Raw genomic sequence first — 10,637 nt, 5'->3', positions numbered from 1 at the left:
TCTGTAATATCAGGGTTTTGCTTTTAAGGAGAATGACTGATGTTTCTCTAATAAGTATAATTTTGGCTTTGTCAAAAGATTTTCTTATCATGTTAAGAGAGCATTCTTACACTATTTTAAAACAGCTTTTTAAAGATATAATTCACAAATCACACAATCATTCCTTTAAAGTGTATAGTTTGATATTGTGGAAGAATTATGTCCCTTCAAAATCTATATGTTGAAGCCCCAACTTGCAAGACCTCAGAATGTAACCATATTTGGAGATAAGGTCTTCAAAGAGACAATAGTTTAAAATGAGGCCATTAGGGTAGGATCTTAATTCAATATGGCTGGTGTCTTTATAAAAAAGAAGAGACACCAGAAGTGCAGATGCACAGAAGGATGACCATATGAGGAAAAAGCAGCAAGAGGGTGGCCATCTGCCAGCCAAGGAGAGAGGTCTGGGAGGAGACCAGTCCTGCCAGCACCTTGTTTGTGAACTTATAGCCTCTAGACTGTGAGATAATACATTTCTGTTGTTTAATTCATTCATTCTGTGATATTTTGTTATGGCAGCCCTAGAAAACTGATACAGATGTTCTTTTAGTATATTCACAAATATGTGCACACATCACCACAGTTAATTTTAGAACAATTTCATCACCTCAAAAAGAATCCCCATACCCTTTAGCTACCAGCACCTTCTACCCACTCTGTTCACCCCAGACTTGGGCAACCACTATTTTGTGTCTTCATAGATTTGCCAATTCCAGAAATTTCATATTAAAGACATCATATAATATGTGGTCTTTTGTGACTGACTTCTTTCACTCAGCAAGTTTTTAAGGTTCATCCATGTTGTAACATGTATAAGTACTTCATTATTTTGTGTGTGGCCTAACACTATTCTTTGTATGGGTATACCACATTTTTATTTATCCATTCACCAGCTGATGGATATTTGGGTTGTTTCCACCTTTTGGCTATTATGAATAGCCCTGCTACAAACTTTTGTGTACAAGCTTTTGTGTGGACATATGTTTTCACTCTCTCGGATATATACCTAGGAGTAGAATTGCTGGGTCATAAGGTAACTCTATGATTAATTGTTTGAGGAACTATCAGACTGCTTTCCAAAGTGGCACCATTATACATTCCCACCAGCAGTATATGAGGGTTCCAATTTTGCCATATTCTCACCAACACTTGTTATTATCTGACTTTTTTATTATAGCCGTTTTATTAGGGGTGAAGTGGAATTTCATTGTGGTTTTGATTTGCATTTCTCTGATGACTAATTCTGTCAAGTATCTTTTCATGTGGTTATTGGCCATTTGTATATCTTCCTTGGAGAAATGTCTTTTCAAGTCCTTTGACCATTTTTAAATTGGGTTATTCGTCTTATTGTTATTAAGTTGAAAGACTTCTTTATATTTTCTAGATACAAGTTCCTAATCAGATATATGATTTGCAAATATTTTCTCCCATACTATGGATTGTCTTTTCACTTTCTTGATAGTGTCTTCTGCAACACAAAAGCTTTTAATTTTGCAGAACTCCAGGTTACCTATTTTTTCTTTTGTTGCTCGTGATTTTGGTGTCATATTTAAGAATCCATTTCCAAATCTGAGTTTGTAAAGATTTACCCCTATGTTTTTTTCTAAGAATTTTGTAGATTTAGCTTTTAGATTTAAGCCTTTAATCCATTTTGAGTTAATTTTTGTATGTGATGTGAGGTAGGGGTCCAACTTCATTCTTCTGCATGAGGCTATTCAGTTGTCCCAGCACTATTTGTTAAAAAAAAAGACTAGTCTTTCCTGAATTGAATGGTCTTGGTATCCTTGCCTAAAATCAGTTGACCACAGACACATGAATTATTTTTGGCTTTCAGTTTTATTCCACTGATCTATATGTCTATCCTTATGCTAGTACTATACTGCCTTAATTATCATTGTTTTGTAGTAAGTTTTGAAATTGTGAAGTTTTAATTCCTCCTACTTTGTTCTTCTTTTTTAATATGGCTGTGAATATTCTGAGTCTATTACAATTCCATAAGAATTTTAGAATCAGCATGCCAGTTTCTACAAAGAAGTCAAGTGGTATTCTGACAGGAATTGTGTTCCATCTGTAGCTAAATTTGGGGAGTATTGCCAGCTTAAAATATTAAGTCTTCTGATAGTGAACATGTGATGTTTGCCATTTATTTAAACCCTTTAACATTTCTTTCAATATTGTTTTATAATTTTCAGAGTATAAGTTTGCATGTCTTTTGTTAAACTTATTTTTAAGTATTTTATTCTTTTGATGCTAGTGTAAGTGGAATTGTTTTCTTAATTTCATTTTTAGATTGTTCATTGCAAATGTACAGAAATACCATTGACATTGTTCTTTTTTTTCTTTCATTCTTTTTTCTCTGTGTTCTTTGGATTGTATAATCTCTATAGATCTCTTCATGTATGCCAATTCTTTCTTCTGTCAGTTCAGATCTGCTGTTGAACATCTCTAGTGAATTTTTCATTTCCACTATTACACTTTCAACTCCAGAATTTCCATTTAATTCTTTTTTTTAATAATGTCTATCTCTTTACTAATATTCTCTAGTCAATGCAACATTGTCATCATATTTTACTTCTTTAATCATGGTTTTCTTTAGTTCTTTGAACATATTTTTGATGGCTACTTTGAATGCCTTGTCTGTTAAATCTAACACTTGGTTGTCTCACAGGCAGTTTATTCTATCTGCTTTTATCCTCAGTGTATATTTCATACTTCTCTGTTTCTTTGCATGTCTTTGCAGTTTTGTTGGAAACTGGATATTGTAGGTAGTATATTGTAGCAACTCAGTACTGCCTTCTCCCTTGTTGCTTTTCATTGCTGTTTGCTTAGTGACTGGATGGATTATTTTAGTGAAGTCTGTTTCCCTCCTGCATAGTGTTAAGCATCTGATTTTGCTTCTTAGGGGGTGCAGCCTTGTATATGTTTACTGTCATTTTGGGCTGACAAAGGTTTTGGTAGTGCTCTCTTTGACCATCTTTTTCCCTGCCCACAACCAACTGTTAAAGTCCATTAACTGCAGGTTGGTTACTCCATTTAAAAAAAAAAAAAATGCCCTGGAGTATAAATTGCTCCACAGATGAAAATTTAGGCTCTTTTGAAGGAACAGTACCCAAGGTCAGTGTTTGTGATTTGTTCTGGCCCTAAATATCTCCTCCCAGCTGTGCCTTTCCCTGGTTCTCTTGGATAACTAGCTGGTTTACAGTTCAGGCTATAAATCCAGTGAATCTACCAATCTCCTCCCAATTGCCTTTAACCACAACTTTCACTGTTCTTGAGAGTGTCCTTAGGCTTGAACTTCTCTACATTCTATTCCAAGTGAAGTCAGTTCCTTTGGGAAGAGATTAGGATCTATCTACTTTATGGCCTGCTTCTTCCCTCAGGCAAAATATCTGAGAGGGTTCTGGAGCTGAGGGTGGGGATAATGAACCATTTCTCTCCAAGTGATACCACCACTTTAGGAGCTGAACTCCTGGTGGAGGTGGGAGCAGTAGCCCCAGTCTTCTCAGCTTGCCTCTCCTGCATGGCACCATCACCTTAGGGCAAGGGCTGTTGGGACTCCAATATTCTCAGAGACAGCACACCCAAGGTAGAGCCTTCACACCACAAGTGGAGGGTGAGTGGAGGAAGAGAGCTCCCACCTCTCAGTGGCATTTGCCTGGAACTTAGCCTCACCAGCAGGTAGCTAGGGGCAAGATGAAAAGTGCTAACATTCTGCTCCTCCTGGGAAGATAGCCCTTTGACTGGGAGCTGAGGGAGAGGCAGACCCGTTTTTCTATCTGTACCAGTCTGCAGCAGAGTTTCCATCTCACTGATTTCAGAGGGAGAAGGACAGAGTATGTCTCAGTTGAAATACCAGACTTGCTATTATTACCAAACTTTAATAGATTTTCTTGAGTAAATTTCATTTGCTGTGTTTCCTTGGGACCATTTCCAGAGACTTTAAATGGTTGTTTTTGTTTTTATATAATCTTCACCAGTTTCATTGGAGAGCAAGTCTGTGGAGCTTGTCATGTTTTCATGCTGCCCTTTACTATTTTTAAACCATCCAAAAATCAGGAATGGGTCTTAGGTTCTGTCAGATGACTTATTGCTTCTATCAATGTGATTTTTTTTGTGTGATGAAGCTTTTGAAATGAAAATATTAAGTAGAATATATTTCCCTTTTGTTGTATTCTTCTAGCATGCCTGTATTCTGCTGACATCTTCTAGCATGTAATAATTTATCACTTTATTCAATTTGCTTTTTTTATTGAAAAGTTTATGTCCATAAGGGGAAAGCTCACCATTGGGGTGTGTGTGTGTGTATACCCTAATCACTATTAGGAATAAAACCAATTTTTTCTTTTATAGTAGTTTAGGTAGTTTGCTCTTATTTTCTTTTTTGGGGAATGAAATAGGTAGTTAGGTTACTATTTGCTATTTGAAAGTTTGGAGAAGTTTTGATCAAAACAAGTATATCCAGTTATGTGTGTGTAGTGTGTGAACAATTTTTCAACATATTTAGTTACTAGATATTGAAGCTTCCTCTTCCTTATTGTGACTATTTTGACGTTTTACATTATTAGGATGAAAATGTGGAGAAGTATAAAGAGTATAGGCCTTACAGATCTGAATTTGAATTCCAATTGCATCTCTTAGTAGCTGGGTGACCTTGAGTATACAGCTTCATCTCTCAAAGCTTCAGTTCTTGTCCTTAAAAGGAGGACAAATATTTATCTCATGGGGTTATCACAGCAACAAAAGGAAAGAATGCATGTAAAACACTCAGTGCTGTGACTGGGTACCAAGTCAGTACTCAGTAAGTGATAATTCCCTTGCTTTTGAGAAAATAATTTATTTCAGATAGAATTTAAAATAATTAGTATTTAACTGTGCAAAATGTTTCCTGATAATTTTTTCCTATTATCCTGGATGCTCTATTTCCTACCCATTTCTAATTATATTAGTTTTCAAATTAGACTTGCTGTCTTTTGGCCATTTCTTAGTCTTTTCCAACAAGTTATCTTTGGTTATATCAATCACTTCTTCATATTTTATTTATTATTAAACTAATTTGTTGTTCATTTTATCACATTTACAGTTTCTTATCCTCTCTTTTTTACTCATTTCCTCATCTTATATAATAAGGTGATAATTTAGTTGATTTTCCTTTATTTTTTAAAGAATGAAGACAAGTAAAGTTATGAGCTCTCCTCTAAATATTGTTTCAACCACTTTCCATAGATTTTTGCTTCATAATTATTATTCTCTTTATATTCTGCTGCTGGATTCTGAGCACATGGTTAGAACCAGACTTTCAGGGATGGACTAGAAGTAGGGACTAGTTAAAGAAGCTATCACACTTGTGAGCTGAAAAGCTATACCCAACTATCTAGACTGAGAATACTGTTGGGTGCCAGAATATCTGGGGCTTAGTAATAAAATCAACCAATACCAGCTGAATGCCTATTATGTGCTGAACACAGTTCTCCTGATAGCAATTTTGCATATGTATCTCCTTAATTCGTGACCCTTATCTCATTCCTTCTCTTCTGCAGTTGAAGATATTGAAGTAGTCAAATGACTTGCCCAAGAGCACAGAGCAAGTATAATCCATTCATCAGGAATCCTGATTAGATGTTCTCTTCACTGCTATGTCCTGTCACCCCATTATACATCTCTCACAGGCTTCTTCTTAAGCCAAGTCGTATTCTCCAGACTGTCAATGGTGAGCATTGTTATCTTTTAATTAACTTTTTTGGGGACAGAAATGGTTTGTGTTTACTTTGCAGTGTTACTTAAGATGAGTTACCCTAAGAGAAAACAAGGGTGTCACTGGGAACAGTTTTCAAATATAGGAGAAAACTTACATGTGGAAGAGCTTACTGATCTATTTCATAAGCCTCCATAAGACCAAGCTAAGTAAGAACAAGGTGTAAAACACTAATAGTAGCTACAGTTAATTAAATAACTACCATGTGCCAAGCATTGTGCCATAAGAATATTACATGCATTATTTCAATTAATCCTTATCACAGTCACAAGAGGTGGGTATTATTGTTTTTATTCTTCCTTATTTATAGATTGGGATATTGCCACTCCAAAGTATGAAGCAATTCATCCCAAGTTGCAGAACCAGGAAGTGGCACAGCTGGCAATTAAATTTAGGTTATCTGACTTCAAAACCGGAGACTTTATCTTTTTTGCTTAATTGCCTCTCCTGGAAGCTATAAGAAGGCAGAACATTAATCAACACAAAGGAAAATATTAAGAATGTTCTACTTCAGGAGGTGGTGGACATTTTTGTTTCTGGAAGGATCCAAGCAGAGGCTTGTGATCCTCTGTCCACAAAAATAAGAGGAAATCTGTGACCTGCAGGCCACAGTGATACTGACCCTGAAAAATACTCTAGAATAATTGTAAGAAATAGGGTAGTATGTGGTAGAAAAATCAGACTGTCTTGTGAGGTAGTGAGACTCCTGCCAGTGAGTCAGGTGGGGTAAATGGCATATCTTTTTGCAGATAGAGTCTAAATTTGGATGTGTAATTTAACTCAATGGCCATTTAATTTTTTCTGATGACATTTTAAGGACTTTTTACAATCGAATATCTTAAATATTAATTTTGATTTTTTCCAGAAATAGACGTTAGAACAGCAGTTTTCAGGTTTTTGTGTATGTGGCTTACATTCAAAACACTAAAAGTTTAGAGCTTCCCTCAAGGGATCAAGAGATTCAAAAGAGCTCTAAACAAGTCAGCAATAATTGCAATGTAAACACTAATCCCAGGTACCGGTGGCTCAGAGAGTCTGTAGAAGCATCCATAGTTTGTACTGTGTAAATTCATCACCCATCCGCATTGGGGAGCTCCTAGGGGAGAGCCTTTTATTGCTCTCTCCTGCTCCTCCTATATGCACGCAGCCATATGCCAGCAAACATGCATCCTTTCTTAGATGCCAGCTGGGTACTGAGCTGTACCAGTTATTCAAAACATGTTCTACCAACTCTACGTTATTTCAATAAACCATTCAATTCAGCGTTACACCTGACAAACTGCCGTAACAGTGTGAATCAACAGTTAAAGCAAAATTAAGTTTACACATTGAGTAACTGTAGGAGCACACCTGTGATGAGACCATAGTACAATTCTTATTATGTGATGAGCACTAAAGAAACTGTTGTATTTTGACCACTAATGCTGCCTGGGACACAAGCTGGTGGCTGAATTAAGAAGCCTTTTATCATTACTGTCCATGAACTAGACATTGTCAGTAAATCTGGAACATATCTTAATTCAGAGGAAAGATCTGCCCCTTATTTTATCATGGGCTGGAATAACCCCTATCTGAAGTCTTCAGACTGCATGGGAAAATCTGACTGTGACTCAGTGACCACTGTTGCCCAAGGTGAACAAACTCCATGAGGCCCTGTTTCCAAGCCTCATACCCTTCTGTTGACTTATTGCTGTGCAATCTAGGCAAGTCACTAAGCTTTTGTGATCCTCGATTTCTTTACCTGTAAAATGGTTATATTAATATTTTCTCTGTAAGATTGTACTGTGGAGGCAAAATGAAGTAAAGACTATGAAAGATCTTTATAAACTGTAAAGTGCCATGAAGGAAAAAGAGTAATTATTATTTTAAAAGTGATGTTCTGGCAGAGCCTGGACTGTAGCCGAAAGCAAGCTGACTCAGAAGCAGGTTTGTAGGGGTGCTGGAAGCCTGCTGGGGCATTTCTAAGGAAACCAGCAGAGACATGTACGTCACTGAGCCCCATCCCTATCTGCCCACTGCGGAGTATCTACCAAGAGCACAAACAGTGCAAGGGACCGGTCATGGATAATTTGGGGAAAAAACACATCAGATTCCATTTAAGAAGGGAGAGAAAGTGGGAGCAGGCTCCAAGGAAGGAAAATATTTCTCTTGGTTACAAAGAGGAAAACACTTCCTGAATATTTCTAATCGACATGTATAATGCCATCTGGAAGGCAGAGGGAGAAAGCTGGCTCTTAGGTTTCCTTTCAGAAGGGGAAGCCTTTGTCCCTGGCATCATTTTGATATTTGTAAGTAGAGGAAGTTTAGTAGCATAAGCCCTGGGAGTCCCTGGGCTCAGCTAATGGGTTCCACTGTCAGCTTCTTTGTTGAGTATAACAAGTTCAAATAAAAATGAATCTTGTGACCCTGGGAATGAAATTGTGGAAAGTTCTCAATGTGTCCCTTTGAATCTCTGCAACATCTCTCATATGATCCCCTTCCTTGCCATGAGTACTTCTCCTACCATTGTCGTGATTTCCATGATGGGTTATTTTCCTTGCTCACTTTATACCTGAAATGGAGGATACCTAATAAGCGTTCTAAATTCAGCTTTCCTTAATGGAATTCCTTATTGCCCATTCTCACCCTTAAGAGTGCTTCTTCCCCAGCATTAGAATTCTAGCCACTATTGGACCACTTAAGTTATGAACCTTGAGGTTATTTTGACCCTTGTCATTGTCTTACCTAGTATAATATCAAAAAATCCTACTGATTTTATCTTCCTGGATCTGCCTAGTCCACTGGGACTTTCCAGATTTGGGCCTTCACCATATCCTGCCTGGACCATGGATTTGGGCCTCACCTCTAGCTTTCAGTCACTTTAATACCTCTTCCTGAAGCAGCTAAATCCACCTTTCCAAAAGGCAGACCAATGTGTGCCTTTCACTTACTTGAAAGCTTTTGCTGACTTCCTGTTACCTACAGAAGTGCACACTCTTTTCTATGGCATTTGAGTTCCTTTTAGGGACAATACTGGGAATTGTATGACCAAACAAATAACTGTAGTGTCAAGTGGGGCTTAATGCAGTGTGGTCTTGAGCTAAGCTCTTGACATGGTCAAAATTCCTCTACAGACAAGTCATTGTAGTGAATACAGAGAAGACTGGATACATAATCAAAATTGTTTTTAAAATTGTGTTTTCTGAAAATTCCATTGGTCATGAGCAGTATTTAGGTCCCTGAATTACTTTTGGCCTGGATAACTAGGACTAGCAGAGCTGTGATAAATGAGGGATGTGTTAAATAAACAGACTAGAAAGTCTTTTCCATTACAGATTTGTAAGCATGAAAAATGGACTTGGGACCATCATTATTGAGAGTAAGTATGTGGGGTTTGTTGAAGAAAGCCATTTATGGCTTGTTTTTAATGCTAGATCACACTCAAAATTATGTATATTTTTTAGTTGCCTGTATATTCTTGTTTTAATCACTGTCTATGATTTATGGTTTAAAAAAGATTTAGAAAACAAAATAGTCCTATTAGAAATAGAAATTAATTTTTTAATTTTTCAATTTAATTTTATTTATTTTTTTATACAGCAGGTTCTTATTAGTTATCCATTTTATACATATTAGTGTATACATGTCAATCCCAATCTCCCAATTCATCACACCACCACCACCCCTGCTGCCACTTTCCTCCCTTGGTGTCCATACGTTTAGAAATAGAAATTTTTTGCGGAGGTCCCTTTTTCTAATCATTCTTCCATTTAGGGACTGACTTAAAAATCAGACCATAGGATCTTCTGGGTGACAGACAGTTCAGATAGACACATGGAGAGAAGAAATTGGGACCATAATAACTGATTTGGTTAAGACTAATTAAAAACAAACATAAGATATACTCACATATGCTTAAAATATTCAAATGGATTACACATGGAATGATGAGCAGCGGCTACTTCTGCAACTGGGTGGGGGATTTTTACTTTGTATTTTATACCTTCTACATAAGGAATTTGCTTAACCATGAACATGTAGTACTTCTACTAAAATATAATTACACATATTTATATGTATTGCTGTGGAAAGGATACAAAATATATTGTAAATTGAAAAAAGTGAGTGGTAAATGTATATTGCATAATTCCATTCTAATTAACAAATATATATTTTTTTCTGTAAGCAAATATTTGTATATCCATATGTGTGTGTGTGTGTGTGTATATATACATATTTGATGAGAAACGTCAAATTATTTTCTTTGAATCAAATGAAATCTGACTCTGAGTCCCCATTTTGACAGGAGGACAAGAAATTCAATCCTCATGATTTTGGGGGAGTTTCTCTCCCTTCTTAGAGTCACATACAAATTATCTGGTCCCACTTTCCTATGGTGGCCACCGATACCTATTTTGTCCACATTTGCATGGGCAATAAGTTGTTTTACACGCTAAGCTTGGTGGAAATCTTTGCTGAGACTAGACTTTCCCTCTGAGAGATCCCTCTGAGGTCCTGAATTCTCCTTGAGGGTGGCCCTGGGAATTGAAGCCCAGGTTCCTATTGCTTTTGGAATGCAAAATCTATGTCCTCTTGTCTGTCTTGAGGATTGTCTATCTCTAGTACCTTCTCTCTTAGCACAAATCACTCCACAAGTTCGAGGTCCAGAAGCAGGTTTTTTTTTGTTGTTTTTTTTAAAATTAATTAATTAACTAATTAATTTTTGACTGTGTTGGGTCTTCGTTTCTGTGCGAGGGCTTTCTCTAGTTGCGGCAAGCGGGGGCCACTCTTCATCGCGGTGTGCGGGCCTTTCACTGTCGTGGCCTCTCTTGTTGCGGAGCACAGGCTCCAGACGCGCAGGCTCAGT

This window comes from Eubalaena glacialis, chromosome 4, assembly GCF_028564815.1.
Source record: "Eubalaena glacialis isolate mEubGla1 chromosome 4, mEubGla1.1.hap2.+ XY, whole genome shotgun sequence".
NCBI lineage: Eukaryota > Metazoa > Chordata > Mammalia > Artiodactyla > Balaenidae > Eubalaena > Eubalaena glacialis.
Note: the sequence above shows the minus strand (reverse complement) of the source record.